The sequence below is a fragment of the Microtus ochrogaster genome, chromosome 24, assembly GCF_000317375.1.
Source record: "Microtus ochrogaster isolate Prairie Vole_2 chromosome 24, MicOch1.0, whole genome shotgun sequence".
In the NCBI taxonomy this organism is placed as follows: domain Eukaryota; kingdom Metazoa; phylum Chordata; class Mammalia; order Rodentia; family Cricetidae; genus Microtus; species Microtus ochrogaster.
The window spans coordinates 6,201,661-6,225,322 of record NC_022024.1 but is presented as its reverse complement, the minus strand read 5'-3'; positions in this window follow the sequence as shown (position 1 = coordinate 6,225,322).

Here is a 23,662-nt window from a genome sequence, read left to right as displayed (position 1 = left end):
TGACATGTATGTGATACATCCTCCTTTATTAGGGAAAGAGCTGAAGAAACTCGTTTTCTTATCTTGGGTTTGATGAAGAACTAGAAATCATGAAGACGACAAAGGCACTGCTTGAACAGTGAGGAAGTGAGGGAGGCTGGTTGGTCCAAATTCCTCCCTGTGCCTAATTGTCCTTATGGATAAGACTCGTGGTCTCTGCAAGCAAGGCAACTCTCCTGTGACAGACTTAATGATCTCAAAAGATAGCAGAACCTTTTCTTCATTTGGCATTCTAGTCTTTTGGATTAAGTATAATGTTTGGTGTTGTATGGTCTAAGCCCTCTGAATATGTACAATGTAAATACCAATAATCACAATTTCCTTTGTGACTTTGTACTCAGTGACAATAGAAAACAAAAGCAAAGGTGGGTTTTTCTGTACCTTAGATGAAAACAGAACAAAATGATGTTAAGCATGTGTGTGGAGAGGCAAACCTCCAGATCATGTTAAGGGTTAGAGTGTTTTCTATTTTCTGAAACAAATTTTCTTTTCTAAAACAAGAATTTGAGAACAGTTGAGAGTGACATTGAAAATTTATTATTTCCATGATGTGATAACATCAAAGAATGGTTTCCAGGAGAGGGTTCAGAGACAGAGATGACTGACATCTTAGGAACTAAACCCAAGGAGTTAAATACAAAATAAAACAAAACAAAAACCAACTTCCCTTGGCTGAACTGGACAGGACAGCTACGTACACTCTGATAGTCTCCATTTCTGGATTCCTGTGTGGATGAAGGTCTCCAAAGTTAATCAACACTTATGTGGGGAGAGACTTTTCAGTGCTGTAGCAACTTCAGCCAATCTGACCCGAACAAGTAGCCACAATAAAAACTAAATGATCACCAAATTGTAATGGTTGCAATCTTTATTGTGGTCTACTATGGTTTCCATTTCTGGAAAAATTAGACACATGTAGAATCTTCCTAGGAAAATGCTGTCACACAACACTAGTCCATTAGCATACAGTTCTTTTTCTTCCACTGTCTTGTCTTGATAAAACGACTTCTGCTTAGTGGGGAGAAAACAGAGACTCTGTACAGAATGTGAAAGCGAGTCAAGACATAGTTTGTGTTCAAGACATATTGTCCTATGATACCTACCTTTAATTTGCATCACAGAGAGACAGTTTGAAAGATTTTGAGCAATTTGACATGCTTCCATTTGTAATAAGCATGCCAATAAAAACATAATATTAAGAGTAGATAGTTATGAGATGTCAACAGAGTTACCGCATACCTTGAAGGAAGGGAAGTACTATGAAGCTATCAAAAACTGACCTGGAAAGAATATTTATGTTGAAAATTGGGATTTCTGGATAAGGAATGAAAAAAAAAAATACCATGAGATTTCCATTTGGGCCCCATATTTTACAAAAAGAATTAGATTCACTCAAGAGAAAAAGACTGGAAGAGTAAACCTGATTAAAGAGAAAGTCATCTGTGGTGCAAATTAAGAAGTCAGTAGATACACACATGTGGATATTGCAAACAGTTGGATGGGTGGATCAGGTATATAAGAAAGAAACACTTCCGGAGATTGGCAATTGGAAGTCACTATCCTACACTGACTCTTAAGCATGTGACTAGACATGATTATGAAAGATTAGACTAAACACAGAGAAGACAGCTAGTCTGAAGTGTGTGTCCTGGTGAGCTTCAACACCTAAAGATCACGAAAATGAGTAACACTAGGAAAGGGTGACGAGGAGGATTGAAACACAAGGCGGGGATAACAGAGTAGTAGAGGGTGCCTCCGCCAAGTGAAAAACAAATCTCAAAATAATCAATTGTGTTAATTGCTGCTGACTAAGAGAGCTGGCGACTGATAATAGGCAATTAGATTTCACAGTATTCAGGCCACTGGAAACCTCGAAGGTGTAACAGACGATATCATTGTCAGTTAGGAGAAGACTTGGTGCAAGTACTGGAAAGGAACTCAGAATGTATACAGAAAGCATGGGAGTCCAGATAACACCTCCAGGTGACAAGAGCTGTGAGCCTCTAAATAAAGCAGGCAGCTTCAGGGAAAGTTTCTGTGCTAATGTACCTTCAAGACAACCCCCCTTTTTTTCAAAGAGAAAGCTTTTTTTTTTTGGAGGAACCTGAGCTTGTAGAGATGCCCCCATCTGTCACTGTTTATGATATTAGTCAATAATGCCATACTGTGTTCAGTTTTGTTGTATTTAATTCTTGAGATGAGATTTCTTACCTTGAGTGAGACATGCTCAGGAGACTGTCCACAGTCTTTTCTTCCTGAATTGTGATATTAAACTTTGCATGCTCAAGAATGTGTCCATTCTTAAACTGCTCTTCTCTAGGAGTACATCCACGAGTCCTGAGTATAACAATTATTTTCTTTCCTTCCAAGAGGGACTTGTTTTGGAAGTAACACCACAGCCTCCCTTCTTGTTGCAGATAAAAAAAAAAAACTCTTCCTCTACTCTTTCATTTCTTGGATCTGTTTGTTTCCATCTCTGCACTCACCCAGGTATGAATTCATTGGAATTTAATACATAATGAAGTAGATTCTGCTTTCCTGGACCGATTCTTGAAAATGGGAATATGGACAGTCTTCATTATGAAAATGAGTTAATTTTATGAAGAAGAGACAGGAGCTAATCATTTGGAGACAAGATATAAGGATCACCAATTCCAGGTTTAGGAAGTTATGGAGCAAGAATAGGAATTTGGGAATGAATACTGTGTACTTGTAGTAATTGCATTTATGGCACACATGTCTGGTGTACTATTCACAAATTGTTGAGGGAAAGCAGAGGATGGCATTGAAGAAGCAGAGAGATTCACACTACAGTGATACCATTTTCAAATGTGATAGTGGACAAATGAGAAAATCCAAAAGCTTTGTTCACATTTGTGCTTGTTAACACAGAGGGGACAGAATGGCCTTTTCTCTAGTTTGATATCTGAGAACTGGGCCTGGGTTGCGCAGCACCCAATGTGGTACTTACTTGCTGTAATAGAAGACATGTCACTAATAACCCAGGGGAGTAAAGGCCTATTGTCTTCACAGATCCAGAGATTGTGATGCTCATTCTTGGGCTCCATTGACCTTTGGCCCACGGACAGGCAGAACGTCATTGAGAGAAGCATTTGTGTTGGAATAAGTTGTTCACAGAATAATAGACATGAGACAAAGGCAGGACTGGGGACCAAGTGGAACTTTCAAAGGCATGCCCCAGTGACCCATTTCTTCCAGCTGAGCTCTAAATCCTAATGTTTGCACAACCGTGCACACCAGCCCCAACAACTGGAGATTCAACCTCCAGCACAAGCCAGAGATGAAATTTTATATTCAAACCAAGTATATCCTTCTGTGTCTACCTTTCCTTGTCTATTAAATCAAGTGAAATAATACTGCAGTGGGTAAGAGTTGTTCAGTGCTTATGAGGCTGAAGGTACACTAACTATTTTTAATAATATTATTATTTCACTGAATGAGTTCAGACTATATAGCACATATACTAATGGAAAAGATTCCTCTAAATGCGGAGAAGGCAATTAGTGATATTTTAAGTTCATTAAAGGCTTCTCTAATATTATTAACTAGGAACAAGTGAGATATTTCAGAAAGATTTCAACATTTGTTGGTAATGTTAAACATATTAAAATTATATGCTATGTTGTATTCCAGTATGCTATGACAGAATAAATCACAACAAAAAAACAATAAAAGGTTTAAAAATTAAAAAAAAATATAAAACCAACAAAAATCAAGGAGTCCTTTATTGAAAGGACAGGAAACAAATTCAATCAACTTCAGTATAGACACAATGAACCACTGGAAAGCCATTTCTTCAGTTTCCCAGGCTACTTAATATAGTCCTATGTCAAAAATCTGTTGAGAGTAAAACACTATCCTGATCCTTAAATGTGATTAACATTTCTGAAATAAATACAATGTTGTGTTTTACAAAGATCAATGCTTCTTAATTTATATTATAAAGGTTCTACATAGATTTAAAATGTGTTGGTATTCTAAACTGCATGTTATCAAACAAGAGTGGCCAGCTCCAAAATTCAGCAGTCTGTTTGAACAATACTTTATGTTTGTATATAATAAAGTTAACTATATATTACATTGACATATAGATTATCAGCAAACAAGAAATTTTCCTCCATAATCTTTGACTTGGGATAACAGAACTTAAAATAATTATTGATAACAAAACATTTGAGTATTCTATTGCCAATTTTATTAGTTGAAAAGTTTTAGTCAACCTTAAGACAATACTTTCCCCTTGAAAGGAAAACAACAGCTCACCCAGACAGAATCCCAAGACTCCAATATATTTTATCTTAAAACTCAAGACCATGGAAAGGAAGAATCTGGTTAATTTTAACTACTGTGACTTACAATAACTTGATTTAGGAACTGGGAAGTGTCATAGCTGTGAGTGTAACACTGATATGAAAACCAATGAAATTCCTAAGATCTCACTCTATGGCCTGGAAAACAAACAAAGGACAAGGCAGTCTCAGGCTACTGGCTGGAAATTGGAAGCAAGAATTTATCCAATAGCCTACAATACTAATTGCTTAAATTGAGAGTAGATACGAATATTTTTTGTAAATTTGTCACAATATATTATTCTATTCCTATGTCTTCAAAAAATAACCAAATGTCCCAAACTTCAATAGAAATATCCACCCAGACCAAGAAAAAAAGTCTGAGTATAAATTCAAATATTACATATATATAATATATATATATATCCATACACACACATGCATGTATATATCCACACATGTGCACACACATACACACACACATATATTTATTATTCTCAAGAGAAAAAGTTTCATCAAGCACAATATCAGGAACTGTAACAAAATGTTTCAAAGTGTTATAGTCCTCATTATATCTGGTAGAAGAGGAAAAAGTAATAAATAAACTTTTCCACATTCTGGCATAAAGGTGAAATATACATTGTATCTTTAACTTGGGCAAGAGGATGGAAAGAACATGGTACCAGACATGAACCCAAGACACAGGAAACTGTCTATTAATCATCATTATATACAAGTATGGAGGATGTTTACACACTCTCAACCAGACTAACTCTCATATAACAGGTACATTAAAATCCCAATTTTTTTCTCAGACACTGGAGAAAGAACAAAAACTGGAGACAAGGAGGTACAGTAAACACACCCTAAGTCAAGTTCCCTCTACCCGGAATGCAAGGACACTCTAGAGAAATCTAGAAGCTTAGCCTAAAGCAACAAAATGCCCAGCCCAAGCACAGCTGTTGATTACATTAGCTGAAATGCTGCCCTAAAGGCCCTGCATACAGGAAGACATGCTGTTCTGTTCTATGGCATTAAATCTAGTATCTCAGTCTCCCTTATGTAACCGGGAATGATTTTTTTCCTTAAAACTGTGAAGTGACCAAAAGCAAAAGAAAACAGAATGAAATATCATGTTTCCAAGGAACTCAGCAAACTGAAGGAGAGAAATACTGAGTTGAAGATGAATCTATACAAAGTACAGTAACTAAAACCCAAACAGAAAAAAAAAGTAAATAAACAAAAAGACGACCACCAATAACAATGACAATGACATCATTGTCACCTCTACTAACAATAAGGATGAAGCTAACCATGGTAACCAACAATGCCAATACCAGCACCACCTCCTAAACCATCATGATCACTTTCACTACCACCACCACCACCACCACAACCACTAAAAAATAAAAATAAAAACCAAAGTCAAATGATGTAGAAATAGCAATATTTGTTCTTCTTCTCTCTGAATCTGTAATTCTTTCCATATTTTGCCGTCCTTATTTCTCCTCTCCTGTCTTCCCGCATAGTCTCCATGACCAATGCTTTAAGATATTTCACACTTTTGACTAAAAATTCTTGAGTAGTTCATGTTATATCCACAATTTTAGTTGCATATTTTTTCAGATAAATCTGTTACTTTATAGCATACAGATTTATGTCAATTATGCATCCTGAAACTTTGATGGATTTTTTTAAAGTTTTTAATATCTAGTTTATTCAGTTCTGTTCCAGTGTTTGTTATCTTTTCTGCAATTTTTTCATTGATTTTTCATAGTTCTTTGATGTATAATGACAAACGATTCATTTGTTATCTCTCTGTTGCTTTTGATAAAGGAAATTATAGGCATAAATTTTCATCTTAAAGCGTCTTTGGCTATATAACATAGGTGCTATTTATTTCTTCCATTCATTTCAAGAAATTTATAATCTCTCTTAATCCATCAATTGTTTAAGAAAAATGTTCTTTTGAGGAGGGGCTTAGAATGATAACCATTTTGGATATTTTTATTTAATTTTAAAATTATTTTTAATCTTTTTTCCAATATATTTGGGTCATATTCTTTTCAGTTCCACAGCTCCTCCCAAATCCTCCTCCATATTCTTACTAAGTCTTTGATAATCTTTTTTTATTTAATTTATTTTTTTATTAAAAATTTCTGCCTCCTCCTCACCTCCCTTTTCCCTCCCCTCCCCGCACTCCCCACGCTTCAGTCCCCTCCCCCTCCCCCTCCAGTCCAAAGAGCAGTCAGGGTTCCCTGCCCTGTGGGCAGTCCAAGGTCCTCCCCCCTCCATCCAGGTCTAGGAAGGTGAGCATCCAAACAGGCTAGGCTCTCACAAAGCCAGTACATGCAGTAGGATCAAAACCCAGTGCTATTGTCCTTGGCTTCTCAGCAGCCCTTATTGTCCACCATATTCAGAGAGTCTGGTTTTATCCCACGCTTGTTCAGTCCCAGTCCAGCTGGCCTTGGTGAGCTCCCAATAGATCAGCCCCACCGTCTCAGTGGGTGGGTGCCCCCCTCGCGGTCTTGACTTCCTTGCTCATGTTCTCCCTCCTTCTGCTCCTCATTTGGACCTTGGGAGCCCAGTTCATTGCTCCAGTGTGGGTCTCTGTTTCTATCTCCATCCGTCGCCAGATAAAGGTTCTATGGTGATATGCAAGATATTCGTTAGTATGGCTATAGGATCGGGCCATTTCAGGCTCTAGATGTACTCACTCATAATTGGTTTTTAGCCATAAATATAGGACATTGAGCCTATTATTCACAATATAATGATTTTAGGATCCATGTCCTATCCAGTCCCATGTCTGGGCCTCACTGACAATGTGAGGTATGGGTTCCATCTTCTATAGAGGGCTTTCAATTTTAAGAGTTGTTGGTTAACCCTATAAAATCTGTGCTACTCTAGTACTAGTAGGCCTATCTTGCACATAGGTTGTTATCGTAGTTCTTATGGTTCTATTTGGATAAGATTGACATTGTTTTGTTTTTATAAATGCATGTGTATCTTTTTCCAGCACAATGATCAGTATCATGAAAGCTTTGGTTCTTTCTTAATTTTGGAAAATTGTTATTTTGTACAATTCATCAGCTTTGTATACATTTAATAATATCATAGTGTTTTCCCAATCTAGATAGATACATCTAAAAAAGTTCTGAGAATTTTATTTTCTTTTTTCACATCAGGTAAAACCATAAAACTTGTTAAATAATAAATATTAATTAAGAGATAATATCTCATTTTCATAATATGCCATTCTTAGACTTTGTCCTGTAGTCACAGTGGCAACTAGAATAAAATAATACAGTGATATCCTGGTCTATGATAATGGTAATGGGTCTTCTGGCATTCCTAGGGAGGGTCTGTAGACTAGGTTTCACCTACTATTGACTTCTTTAATTGCACATGCTCTTGGGAGATACTAGGCTATAGATTGCAGATTGAAAACAGGATTGCATAATGCAGTTTTCATGAGAATGTCATCTATGTCATAGAATGGGCCTCAGCAGTTATACATATTTGGGGGTTACCCATGCTTCTATAAGTAGCTACACCTGTTTCCAGTAATAAAGCCAAATAAACTCATTAAACTTATTAATTCTTACCAAATTGAAATTTGGTAAAATCTGAATTGGTTTGTTGTTGGTGTCCATCTGGGGTTATTATATATTCATTTGCATCTCAAAATAATATTTTAAATAGTAAACTGATGATAGTTTTAGAGATGTTCCTTTTGTTTTTTCCAATTCATTTAATGTTTGCCAACATCAAATTCACTTGTCCTATAAATTTTTTTCTAAACATGCGCTAAAGGTGATACAAGTCTGATTTTACAGTGAGTGTAAATATTGATCAGTTTATAAATTCTCCATGGTTTTCAGGTCTAGTTTTGGATACTTCATGCCAGCTATGTGAATTTCATGAACCGTCTTTCATACAATTATAGCAAAAAATACTGTACAAAGCAATTTTAGCTGTTGATGGAAATCTTTAGTCTTCACAGAAATTCATGGAAATATTGTCAATGGCCATTCTCCTATACATTTGCATTTATCTCTGTTAAAAGAACTAAGTACCAAAATCCATTGCTTAAAATGCAAAATAAATTATCAGTAAATGATATCACCACCTTAAAGAAGACAGGTAAGCTCAGATGGGATTATTGTCAGTCGAAGAGGACTGAATAAGCAATCTGAAAACATCTATTATCATATATATTAATCAATCATATCTTCACATTTTAAAAATATCTATATTATTAACATCAATAAACTTAAAATGAAAATCAAGTGTGCATCATAAATATCTATATTATTTATCTCTAATAAACTTTGAATTAATAAGTATCTAAGTGATCCTTCTGCACATTTGTGGAGTAAAAGTATAAGTATATAGATCCTCGGTGCAGAAGTCCTTACTGTATATATGTACTTAGTGTCTGCTATACAAGACATGGAAATGCCATTGTAAACTTGTTACTGCATCATAAATCCCATTCTCTAATAGGAAATATGAGCATTTAAAGAATTAATTGTTCATTTTTACTCTTAAATGGATATGAAGAGGTCATTGGTACAAGTAATCATTTTCAAAAGACAGTCAAGATTGTAACATAGAAAGTTTCCACCATGAATTTGTCTCACTATTGAAATAAGTCTCTCCAGCCTCCTTTGCAGAGGACTGTCTCCTATTCTGCATTTCTATATAATATATCCTCATTTTGGGAATCTTAGTTTTGGAAATCTTAATAATGCCATCTGTCTTCCTTTTCCATTGAAAAATTAAATCTATATTCAATTATGCAAGATAGTTTTCATTGTTTAATCATTCCATTACCTATTGTCCATTACTTATGGACTTCAAAATTAATATAGATCTTCTCATCTTAGGTCTATAGAAATCTCATCCTCGTCAAATGGATTTCAGAAAAACTGGTGGTTATTCTTATTCCTTCATTCATAAACTTATATTTTAGAGATCATATATTATTAAAGTATAAATTTCACTTTAACTTTACATTATTGAAAGTTTCAACCTTCTCATTTTGTTGCTGATTTTTCCATGTCCTGATGCTTTTTCTAAAAGTTCAAGAGTGTGCTTCTTTTTCTTCTTAGCATTTCTGTGTCACATGCTGATTATTATAGAGCAGGAATCTAGACTGTTGTGTCACCTGGGACCCTGTTATCCTAGTTAAAATACTGTGACATATTTATTACATTTTTCTAAACTGAATATAAAATTTATTGATTTATCTCTTCCCACATATAATGTATATTTTACTTCAAAATTAAAAAGAGAGGGGGGGGGAGTTCTGCTTTAAGACTGAAAGTAAGAATTATTTAAAATAGTATATTAGCTGCTTCTTTTTAATATATAAAGTTCCTTATTATTTTAAAGTACCATTGCCCTCTACCATGAACCTCCACTTTATTTTTTCAATGATGTTTCATTCTATCCTTTGCTGAATGGTCAAATGGAACACTCTTTTCAGGTAGCATATAAATCTTTTTTTTTTTTTTTTTTGGTTTTTCGAGACAGGGTTTCTCTGTGGTTTTGGAGCCTGTCCTGGAACTAGCTCTGTAGACCAGGCTGGTCTCGAACTCACAGAGATCCGCCTGCCTCTGCCTCCCAAGTGCTGGGATTAAAGGCGTGCGCCACCACCGCCCGGCATAAATGTCTTTTTATGTACTTCAGCAGGTACCTGCATCTTTTAACACAAGAGTGATATGGTGACTTTTTAAACACACAAATCGTTTCATGTTTTTATCTTGCTAAAAAGTACTCCTCAAGCGAAGCTTCACTGCCATTGTTATAAAATTGGCATTCTTATGATTTTAGAATTCTCTACATGATCCATTCCCTACCTGATGAACTGTATGGAACTTTCGAGATCATCATCAATGAACTAGCATATTAACCTGACCTGCATTTTAGAAACCTGTCAATGTGTTTTCTTACAGGTAACCTTGTTCAAGATCTCAGTTTTGTCACTTAATTTTTCCACATTGTTTATGTATTTACTTTTTGTGGAAACCATACATATTGTGTATTTCAAAAAATTCCTTATTTACCATCTACCTTCATCTAATTGAACAGCTATGACATAGTAACACAGATTGGTGTCTTGAGCACAGATATTGTGTTTTCCCACAAATAATCTGGTTTCTTGTGGAGACTGTTCTCTTAGCTTAGAGATGGCTATCACTCATTGTACATTCACATTATCTTCCCCTGGCTTTTTCATGCTTAACAAGGAAATGTGCCTCTTTGACACCTTTATTTGGAGGTCAATAACCTTATTTGATCAATAGTTCAGCGTTATGATATCCTTTAACCCAAATTATTCCCTCAGAAACTCCTCCAAGTATAGCCACAATGAGGAACACACATATTCAGTGTAAAACACTGCTGAAGCAATGCATCCTTCTCAACTCAAATTATATACCACTAACCTTGCTGCATGTACTCCAACTCAATTCAAAGCTACTTTAAATGGTATGGTGTGTACTTATTTAGGAAAATCACATGTGGATTTGATTTAGGAAAAGCCATTTCAAGATGAAATCCGTGTTCCTATAATCTGGAATTTGGCAGGTGTTATCATTATTATTACTATGTGGTATATTGTTTTATACCTGTGTGAGCCTACATTGGTGTGCTTGCCTGTGTGCATATAGTGTCCAGATTCCTATTTTTGCTTTGCTTTCATGTTTATTTTATTTTGTTTCAAGGTAGTGTCTCTCGCTGAATATGAAACTTGTCAACATTTTACCCCAATGATTCTTCTTTTGCAATGTCTCCAGCACTGGGGTTGCAAACTAATCCTCACTTTTGTAAGTGTTCTGGAGATCTAAACTCAGGGTTTCATGCTGAAAAGTCAACGTTGTTACTGAGACGTCTCTGCCCCTAATATTTAGCAGAGTTTTCAATCCAAATTGATACATTGCTGATAGTGGAGGGGAGGAATAAAGCTGGGGAACTGGAATATATAATTTAGGCTATGTTGGTCATTTGGTACTTGGACACTTGTCTGTAGGCTTCTGAATGTAGTATAGTTAAAAGTTTTGATAATATTTAAATTCCAGTTTCCACACTTGGATCAGAGGGCTAGGCATGTAGTCGCAGAACTTATATTTAACAAATCATTATTAAAATCATTTATATTTAATGCAGTATTCACAATATTTTAATTATTAACTCCCCACTTCTATTGCAAACTTTGCGTGATGCTCAACTTTTATCCATTACGGTTTCCTATTGTTTTTATTTTAACATAATTTTATTTCAAAAAGTCAACATTACATTTGTTTTGTTGATTATAAAATCCAAAGTCCTTGTTATATAATCAAGAGTCTACATAGTACAAATAGTCTTTGGCAGGAAAGCCCACAGTGGAATTGTTTAAAGAGAGGAACAGTATGCGAAGCAAATTTTTCAGTTATACAGAAACAAGACTAGCAGGCTTTTAAAAGAATGAGTCTTTAATGAGACTTTTCTGTCCATTTGTCTTCTCTGTGGCGATCGTGCACAGGGATCCATTTGTTCTCGTTGCTGTGTGTCACCTACATGTCAAAAGAATGATGGTAATGTCTTCTCATTTTGTCCTTGACCTATCATAGAACAAACCAACTATGCAAATAATGCATTCATGACGTTAGTATCCTTTCTTCTATAACCCTAAAATTCATTTACTCTGGGAAAAAATGTTTAGAAAAAAGTCATTAGTATAGCATAATTGCTTCTGATATGATTATGGATCCATTAAACCTGGTGACAGTTTCATCACTTAGACCATTGATCGGAGGGAGCAGCTTCTCTACTTAAACAAAGCTACATTTTCAATGCCTATTGGAAATGATGTCAAAGAAAGCCACTCCTCTGAGCATCACAGCTAACCCTCAATACCTCATTATTGAATAGAGACTGGCTCACATGTTCAAATTATCTAATTAAACAATTCAAGTTGAGGCAAAAGTAGATAAATTAATTTAGAGATTGTCAATAGTCTGACATCCCAGTGAAAGTTTTGAAACTTTGTATGTACTTTACCATAATATTCAGCTATCCTATTTTGAAAATCTGTTATTTTTGGAATGAATCTTGCCTTACCTTGTTTTAAATTCTCCTTTCAAATATCATTTGTATTTTATTTTTGTTATTTTAAAGTTCAAACACTTTCTTATATAACCTTAAACAATGGCTCTCATGCAATCTGACCATATTACTTAATAGTGTAAAATCTTATTTTTTGGTTGTGAGCCTAGCCTTTAATGGTTGAGCCATCCCTCAGAGAAATGCAAATCAAAACAATCCTGAGATTCCATCTTACACCTGTAAGAATGGCCAAGATCAAAAACACTGATGACAACTTATGCTGGAGAGGTTGTGGGGAAAAAGGAACACTTCTGCTTTTCTGGTATGAATGAAAGCTGATATGACCCCTTTGGATGTCAGTGTGGCGATTTCTCAGAAAATTAGGAAACAACCTTCCTCAAGACCCAGGAATACCACTATTGGGCATATAGCCAAAGGATGCTCAATTGTGCCACAAGAACATGTGCTCAACTATGTTCATAGCAGCTTTGTTTGTCATAGCCAGAACCTGGAAACAACCTAAATGTCCCTCGACCAAAGAATGGATAAGGAAAATGTGGTACATTTACACAATGAAGTACTACATAGCAGTATAAAATAATGACATCTTGAATTTTGCAGGAAAATGGATTGAGCTAGAAAACATTATTTTGAGTGAGGTAACCCAGACACAGAAAGAAAATTATCACATGTTCTCACTCACAAGTGGTTTTTAAACATAAAGCAAAGAAAATGAGCCTACAAACCACAATCTCAGACAACTTAGACAACAATGAGGACACTAAGAGAGACTTACATAGATCTGATCTACATAGGAAGTAGAAAGTAGAAAAAAGAAAAAATCTCCTGAGTAAATTGGGAGCATGGAGACCTGGGGGAGAGTTGAGGGAGGAGGGGAGAGGCAAGGAGGTAAGGAGAGTGTTGTAATAGGAGCGGCGGGGCTGAGTCCCCAGCACCCCGGCTGCCTGCTAGCTTATGCCCCGAAATAACTACATGGACACTGTATTCTTTTAAACACTGCTTGGCCCATTATATCTAGCCTCTTCTCGGCTAACTCTCGAACCTGGACTATCCCATTTCTAATAATGTGTGTAGCACCCCTAGGTGCGCTTACTGGGAAGATTCTAGCCTACGTCCATCCTGGGTCGGAGCTTCATCAATCGCATCTGCCTGGGAGAGGGGAGCATAGCCTCTGAGCTCACTTCCTCTTCCTCCCAGCATTCTGTTCTGTTTACTCCACCCACCTATGTTTTAACCTACCAGGGGAAAGCAGTTTCTTTGTTACTTAATCAATGAAATCAACAGATTGATGTATGACACTCCCATATCAGTAGAGAAAAATGTAGAGCTCAATAAAAATAAAAAAAATAGTGTGAAATCAGCTAGACCACATTATTTTAAATTTTCTTACCTTGTATAGTTATTATTATCATCATCATCATTATTATGATTAATGTGCTTGTGAAGATGGTGTTTGTGAGTGCTTGTGTTTGCCCTGATGAATTAGAGGGCAACTTTAAGAAATTGGGTTTTTTCTTTCATTATGAGATCCAGTAATTGATCTGCAAATCTTCAAATGTGTGCTCAAGTGCTTTTACATATTGAGCCATCTTTTCAACTCCTTCCTAATGCTTTAATGTATTAAAATTTAATATTTTATTGTAAACAGAATTTTATGAAATATATTCTTTTTGGAGTTTCTCTTCCCCCAACTCCTCCCAGATTATCTCCTCCTCTCCACTCACTTAACCACAACCCTTCTTTCTCTCACTATACAGAAAACAACCAAAATCAAAAAGATTAAAAATTTTATAAAAAAGGAAAAATTACAAGAAACACACACATAAGAACCATAGAAACACAAATCAGAAACCATAATATGCAAGCAAAAGGCCACCAATAAAAAATATATGCCAAAGCAAAGTAATGTGTAACAAAAAAAAGTCTATAAAATGTCACCAATTTCATTTGGGTTGACTCTTCTCCTGGGCATAATCTTAAATTGTGTGTGTGTGTGTGTGTGTGTGTGTGTGTGTGTGTGTGTGTGTGCTTTAATACACCCAGTAAGACTCCATTGGAACAAAGTAATCTTGAAGGTAAATGCCAATTGGGAATTGTTTCTTGGTTAGGGAGGGAGCTCCTGTCTATTTCTCCCTCTTAGTGCTGATAACCCACTTATCTAGAACCTGTAAAGACTATGCCTGCCGCTAGTCTCTTAAGTTCTGATGTCCATGAGTCTTGTTGTATGAGGAAGAAACGGTTTCCTTGTTGAGATCCATCCACTCTGGCTCTTACAATCTTTCTGCTTCATCTTCCACACAGCAACCAAGAACTGAGGGGAGGGGTTTGATGAAGACATCTCATTTAGGACCGACAAATTCAAAGTTTCTCACTCTCTGGACCTTGTCTAGTTGTGGAGTTCTTGTTAGTTTACATCTACTTCAAGACAAATTGTCACTTATGATGGTGGAGTGAGGCATGGATCAAAAGGAATAGCTGGATACCTGTAGACGTCACATGGTTTAGCTCTTTTAGCAACATTTTGTTTTCCCCTGGGTCCCAGGCATTTCCAGTCTCAAGCTTGTGGTTACTAGACATATGTCATCTCAAGAATTGGCTCCATCTCATGGAGAAGGCCTTAATCCCATCATTATGTTCCTGATTTTATGAAAATATTTTGGTTTTCTCTCTATTTCGGTTGATGTTAGCTATGTGGTTGCTGTTGATGACATTTATTATATTGAGATGTGTACTCTGTAGCCTGGTTTATCCATTCATTATTTTTATCATGAAAGGATGTTAGATTTTGCCAAAGGCCCTTCTACATCTCATGTGATGATCATTTGATTTTTGTCTTTCAGTCTATTTATGTGGTTGATTATATTGATGTGTTACTAGATTCTGCTGCAAAACTTTTAGGTTTTTCTTTTTTAAATCTTTGCATTTTTGTTCATAAAGGATACTGATCTGTAATTTTATTTCCTTGTTGGGGTGTTTGTTTGGCTTAGTTCTCAGAGCAATTGTGGCCTCATAAAAAGAATTAGTCAATGCTCCTCCAGTTTCTATTTTGTGGAATAATTTGAACAGTATTAGTCTTAATTACACATTAAAGGTCTGATAAAATTCTGTGCTGAAATTTTCTGGCCCTTGGCATTATTTTATTGATAAAACAGTTTTGGGGTAATGTATAAACATTAAAATAATGATAAAAATTTTTTAGATTGGAGAATTTGGAAAAATAAAATACTCATTTCTAAATTAAAGACTAGTGTTCACATTATAAAATGTAATTATAAAATATAATCGTCACCAAAATAGTCAAATTGTAATGTAGGTCAAGTGAACAAGTGGATTCATGGTTTTACATGTATATTGATATAATTTCTATATAAATTTTTTTCATTGAAACTTCTTTACATTGCTTACAAAAATAATTTTAATTAATCCAGGGAAAAAACTCTTTAAAAAGTATGTAGGATTAAAAAGAAATGATTGCTCATAATCTTCCTTAGATTAATGTATATGTTTATTCTAAAATGTCAGAAATAGTTGTGAGGACATAGGTGTTTTTCTTGATAAACACATAAAGTGTGTCTCACAATTCTCAAAATAAATCTGAAGTTACAATAATTGACAAACTAAAAGAGAAATTTTTAATATGTTACAAGTGTACAGCAAGACCCTAGAATATACATTATAAAACTTATCCATTAGCACACATTTATATGTCTATATATATATATATATATATATATATATATTGATTTCAAGAGAAGCACATGCATACATATGTATACACAAGAGGAAAAATATGTAGATACTAATATTTGCATACAATTTAAGACTAGATGCCTCAAATAAAGCAACCAAACATTAAAAGATCAGTAATTCAAATAAAATTGAGAAAACAAGTAAAATGTCCAGTCTAGAAGATAAAATTACTACATATGTAGTAAGTGAAACTTCAAAGATGTATCAAATAAATATAATAAAACATTAAAATTTTATAAATAAGTTTATAGAATATTTCTTGGGAAAAAGTTCTGAATCATATCACCATTGGTCACATACAGATTGTCTGCAGAAAAATATTTATTGTTCTTTAATTTAGAAAACTGTTTTTCCTGTTCTGCCTTTCATTGTTATTTCTACAATTAATTACACATAATTCATTGTGTCATTTTCATGAATGTCTGCAGTGGGCTTTACTCATGTTAATTGTACTGACCCTACTTGTCACTTCCTACTCTTGATTATTTGCTTTCTCTTCTCAACATCTTCCTCTTTCTACATCTATGAATTTTTCTCTTCTGATGGGTCAAGGAATTTGTGTTGTTTATAGGAACAAGAGCACCTCTCTGGTGTCAACACTACTGAATGATATCTCTACCTCCCCTAGAAACCATAAAAGACCTCAGAGCAGTAGGGTTTTATGAATCCCCCTTGCTTCATGACAGGGTATTGGTGTATCACACACCTTTGTGCAGATCTTCTCTGCAAAAGCTGTAACAGGTTCCGGAACACAACTGATACATCATATCCTCAAGCCAGCAGCCTACTACATTTTGCTCTTCCCTCTGGCTCTTCCCAAACCTTGTTGTTCAAGAGGTCTTGAGCTTTGGAGAAGGTGATAGAGATGTCCTTTTTTATGGGTGGGCAGTTTGAAGTCCCACATTATTATCATTTTGATGAGCTGTGAGCTTCTATAGTTACTGTTGAAAATAAAGAGAATAAACGCACACACATACACACATATAGACACATACACACACACATCCCACATTTTAAGAATGATGTCAAATGTCATAGTTGTATTCTTCACTGAAAGATGCAAACAGAAATAAACAACCCATATCTAATGGTCATATTTATGTCTTGTGACTAAATCATGAGATGGTTCTATCCAAATAACATTGATCTTAAAAAGTATACTACCTAGTTATTTAGAGTGGTCAACTTTTACTTTAAAATCATTAAACCAAAAGTAGCAAATTATGGTTGTTCATATTGAACTTTTCAAATTTTGTCAAAGAAGAATGAAATAAACCTCCAGACCCAAGGAAAGACAATGACAGTCTGTGTCACCAACAATTAAATTCTAGCCTTCTACAAAACATGGGACTGTAGAAAATGTGTGTTTGCCACAAGAGTCTTGATAGCTTCCCTGCATACAAAGTCTTTTGCATGAAATTTGTTTCAGTATCAACCAGATTTGTGCTGTCTTTGTAGTTATAACTGACAAGTTGCAGATTTATGGGCACAAAGAGCTGTGTTGGTATATGTACATATTCAACACGATCAAACAAAGCTGACTGATCAGTTAATCACCTTATATACTTCAGTGTTGAAGCAGTTGACACTTTTATTTTAGAAATTGTCAGATATATTGTGTTACTAATTGTTGTTACTATGATATGGCATGGATTTTATTGTTTTGTAGGGTAGGTCAACATTTGATCAAGGCATATAATTGATTGAGCCACTGTTTTCTAAATATGTAATTCATGAGTGGTGGTTTGAAATAAAAATGTTAAGAAATCTTGACAATTAATGGATCCTCAAACCAATTCCCCCCCCCCCACACACACACACTTGGAGATATATAAGATGATATTTGAAAACTGCAAGAATCTTGGCTTTGGAAAGGGTCACAAGTTACATGGCTCTGTGCGTGGTTCTTGTCAATAGCTTGGATATAGTGCAGTGCTTCCTAGTTCCACCATCACTGCTAGGCTAGCATGAGTTACGTTTGGAAACTGGATACCCAATAAACAACCTAGGGCAAACAAAGATATTCTCCTGTATTTTGACTTACCATCTCTGTGGCCTTAGATTTTCTTCATATACTTCAGCCAAGAAAACAGATGGCAACAGAATAAATGTGGAAATAATTATAAGAAACCAATAATTTTACTTTAAGATAGATATTATGAAGATTCCAAAAGTTTACTTGAAATGTTTTATTTAAAACCATGTTTATTTCACTAGCCCCAATGTATTTAATCAATTAATATTTAGTAAATCTTTCAATATAGTAATAAATTTAGCTTTTAATTTATAATGTATGACATGAAAAACATTTATGAAAGTATTTATGACAAAATAAAATTGGAGAAGAAAAGGTTTATTCAGCATGCATTTCCAAGTAACAGTCCATCACTGAGACATATCAGAGCAGGAACTTAAGTATGGAAGTAACACAGCACTCAAAACCACCAGTTGAGATGCAGCAACACTGCAGTGACCTCAGCTCTTCTCAATCACTTATCAATCAAGACTAGCACCAATGTTTGCACATAGGCCAGTCTGGTGGGAGCATTTTCTTAATTGATATTCCCTCTTTAACAATTACACTAGCTTGTGCTAAGCTGATGTAAAAATTTGCCAGAGCACATGCCTAGTATTTAGACATAAGGTCCAGATCCCTGATTAAATAATACAACATTGGAATTCATTGAAATGGACATACGATGAAGACTTGGTTTTCAATACGGATATGATTCAACTTAGGAACTAGAAAGTCAGAGTTAAGTGAGGGTCAAGCTACTAGCCACTGCTGGCCTGAATACTTAACACAGAGTGTAACGAACTCAGTTTGTTACACAATCTCATAGAATTAATACTTCTGTGGCTTTCAAATATTATCCCTGTTTTAACATATTCAATAATTGATTAATACAGTTTAACAACAATAGTTCCAAGAACAGTATTTCTACTCTACAAATTATTTCCCCTCCTGAAGCCAAGTTCTGTCATCACAATATTCAAGTGTAATTGCTTCATGACCTATTGTCTAAAACACACTGGAGTTCATTGTCTGTGAATAGACACAAAAAAAAGAAAAAGAAAAGACAGATATCACTTTTCCTTCTCTATTAAAAATTGTTTGAAAATATAATATCATTGCTTAGAAAACACATTATTTTCAATATCACTGCTCAATTACGAGGCACTGATCAAGCCCAGATCTGACGGGAGTGTTCGAAGTGATAAACACTGCTTTCACACCTGTAAGCAACACTCATCCTGCAGCTCTTGATCAAGTAGCAATTTTGGCTTTCAGTTCTCATACATTTGTTAAAATGTATATCTTGCATTGATAATCTTCCTTTGAATGGTTAGGGAGAAGTAAATTGGGAACCTTCTGAAATTCACTGTTACTCTGGATGTGAGAACATTTATGATCCATGGGTAAGGCGTCAACAGCAGCAGAAGTCAGATTTTTTTTTCCAGTTATGGCTGTCTTTGACATGAAGAAACCTGGGTGGAACAAGTGATTTCATTTTCAGGGATAGCATCTGGGAGCTTGATTTAGACTGAAGCACCAAGGCATTATTATTTCATTGCTGCAACCTCATGAAACCTTCAGTGGATGAGAATCTCTGTCCTTTGTGAGATCAAACTTGTATTTCTCCACTTGACATCTCATCCCGGTGAGGGGCCATGAAGTTTAAAAATGGCTGTGTTCGACTTTGATTGCTATAAGAATCTAAAGCTAATTTTGTTATAAAGAGAAGGGTTTACTCTGAAGTTCATGGTTGGTTGTCCCTATTGGGTTGAGCCTCTGGTGGTATGCCATGGCAAGAACATAGTTGAACAAAATTGTTTGCCTCTTGGCCTGGAGTAACAAGAGGGAAGAAAGATATGTGAATCTACCTAATGCCCTTAAAAATATCCCACTAGGCACAACACATCAAAGTTTCCTCTAGCTCCCAGAATCTCAAAGCAGGCAACCAAGACTAACACATGAGCCCTTAGGAGTCATTCCAGATTCTGCTGTGGCATTCTGTGTGTAGTCCCTAGTTCCATACCCTCCCCACAGCACAGGGAGAGTTTACTTCACCCCAGGTTTCCTCCCGTTCTTAAGTTCCTTCTTCCTCCAGCTTTGCTTAAAACTATCTGTATAAATCTCCTCCGATACACTGACACAGAGGGAGAGAGATGAGGGAAAGAGAGAGAAATAGAAAAAGAGAGAGAAAGAGGGAAAGAGAGAGAGAGAGGATACTGTACTAAAGCAAGACTGAAAACAAGGACAAACATTAACTCCCCATGCCTAACACACAGAGCAAAGAATGGCATAATTGTAGTGCAAGGTGGCATTAAAAAGTTTTGGTAAATGCACCAATAGACATGCTGGTTACAGGACATATGGCTTTTCTTTCCAGGGCACTCTCCATGCGTCCTGCTGCCTCCTTAAGCCTGCATTGTATGGAGCTTGCATCACTAATTTCCATTACAGCTTTGGCATCACTATTATAACATAACACATTATCCTGCCTGCGGCTGTTTTTCAGGAAATTCAACTCTACAACAGAATGCACACCCTCCCAATCTTTCCTTTGAATTATTGAAGGAAACCTCCATTATCCTATGTACTTCTTTTCTCATTGTTGTGACAAAATTCCTGACAAAATCAGCTTAAGGGAGGAAAAGTTTAATTTGGCTCATGGTTTAAGGAGTAATATCAGTCCATCATTGTGATAAATACACTGCATGGAGGCTCCTAGCAGTAGGAATATATGGCAGTGGCTTGTCCCATGATAGTACCTAGAACAGATATTTTAAAAGGCAAGAGTCTGAAGTGAATGTGACCTTGAGATACCCAGCCCTAGAATTCACTTCTATTGCTCACCTCAAAGCAACATTCCAAATGGCACTACCTGCTTCAGAGCAAGCATTCAAACAAAAGAACTCCTGGGGAACATTTTACATATAAACACGCATAACATTTGCATTTTTTAAGTCTGAAGAAGCAGAACCTTGTAGGTGCTGCTAGCATCTGCTGCTTTTCTCTTAAAATTCCATGGTAAACTAGTTTTGCAGGAAGGTAGAAGGGAAAGATTATGAGGTCATAGAGGTTTCCACTATGATTTCAAAAGAAAGCTTGCAGAGCCAGTCTGTGTGTGGCCAGTCAGAATCAGAGTCCCTGAAAGCAACACTAAACTAGGCAATGTGTGGAGCTGGCAGGTAATGTGTGGCTTCACAGCTGCACTAGAGACCCCAAAAAGATGGAGATGAAACAATGTAGAATATATACAATAGGAAGCAGAGGTACTATATAGCAGCAGTTCTCCAACACCAGTAAGTTCTATGGGCAGAACCTCCTAAATTCTTTGTAGACCACAGCCTTCATAGCAATGTGTCCAAAGCCAGATATAAAATGTTAGGATTTAATTCTTGTGTCTCTTGGCTCTCTTTGCTTTGTTTTAATATTCTGAATGGTATTTTCTTTTTATTTATTTATTTTTTATTGCTTTATAAATAATACCATTCAAAATTTCCACTGTCTCCCCTCCTCTGATTTCTGAATGGTATTTTCTGTCCTTTCTCTTTGAAAGAGCAATGTTTCCTTAATGCCTGTCCACTCATTATTTCTTAGAAATATGTAACTTCATTTTCTGTTCCCCAAAGGTAACAGGTGTGTTTGACTTGATTCTTTGGGACTGGAGAGATGTCTCAATGGTTAAGAGCACACGGAAGGCAGAGACAGGCAGAACTCTGAGTTCAAGGTCAGCCTGGTCTACAGAGCGAGTTTCAGGACAGGCTCCAAACCTACAGAGAAATCCTGGCAACAAACAAACAGAAAACCAAATGAGCACTGGCTGCTCCTCTAGAGGCTCAGATTCAATTTCCAGCACCTATGTGGCAACTCTCAACAGTCTGCTGTGTTCCCCTCCCTCCTCCTCCTCCTCCTTCTCATCTTCATGTCTGCTCTTGGCTTCCTCCTCCTTTCTTCCAACTCATCTGTCCTATTAGTGGAGCTGCCCTGTTAGGGTACCTTATATAGGGAGGCTTTCTGTTCGATTTCATTTTAATTACTTCAATCTCAACTAAATTTCTGTGATAGACTATTGAATTGATTTTGAATGCTAATTTTTCGTTTGAGTTCAATCAAGCTTCCTTAAAACAGCTCTTGTGAATTACTTGTCTGAGTCCTTATGCAACTATTGCCTAATTGCTGGTTTTGAATGGTTTATTTTGTTCATTAGACAAGACTAAGGTTTCTGGAAAGTTCTTGATATTTATTAATATATGACTAGCAACTGTGTGTCAAGAAATTTTGCTTCCCAGCATAAAGGCTAGACGGAAGCTTATGCAGCTATTGTTTACCTGCTTCTCTGGATGTTCCTGGCATGGAGCTTCTGTCATCAGCTCCCAGTGCTGCTTGCCACAACATATATCTATCTCTCTGGCCATAGGGCAGGAAGCATCTAGAGGACCTCCCAACTTAGGGAAAAGGTCTTAGGGTTCTACACAGGACTGGCTTTCATGGAAGTAACATCACTTTCCTGAAATGAATCACTGATGTCTAACATTGCCACCAATCTGTTCTGACATGATATTTAGTAATAAAATAAATTTTAGAGAATTCTTTGCATGTTTAATTGTGTGCATTGTTGTGTTATGTGTGTGTGTGTTTGTGTGATATATGCAAGAGTGCAGGTGCCTAAGCAGAACAGAGGTACTGAATCTGCTATAAATGTAGTTATAGTTGGGTGCGTGTGTCTGATTTGGCAGTTACAAAGTGAACTGAGTACTTTGAAAGAGCAGTACTCATTCTTAATTGTTGAGCCATCTCTCTAGCCACATAAACTATTCTTTTTAATTGTGGTATACATACATGCACATGCTTTGACCACTTACTAGATAACATAGTATAGTGTAAACAAAACTTACACGTGTTTGCAAACCAGAACAAGTGTGACTTGTTTTACTGTGCTAACCAGTTTCTTATAGTTTCAAGCTGAGTCCATAATTTGCAATGTCTGATTGTAATTAAGCCTGACCACCAAGTTACAGATGATAAATAATGAGAAATGTTGAAAGTTTTAGACAAGTTGATCTATTGAAGAATTGAGATATTATGCAAAATATAGGCAGTCTCTCAGCATTGAATTTTATATACATGTATATGTATATATATGAAAAAATACCTATACACAAATTTACTTAACTTTAGTAAACAATTAAATCAGGCCACAAAATAAAAGTATTCTTTCTTACTTATTAAAATTAGTATAAATATGAATATATTTTTAGCATGTGACTTTTTTCAAATAATCTAAATTCAGAATGGCACATTAATATAATGTTAAGCCACTTATTTATTGTCTGTGTATGTGTGAGAACATGTAGTGTGTATGTGATCATGTGTGTGCGTGCAAGTATGTGTGCAGTATGTGATCATGTCTATGCACATGACTATGAAGACCAGC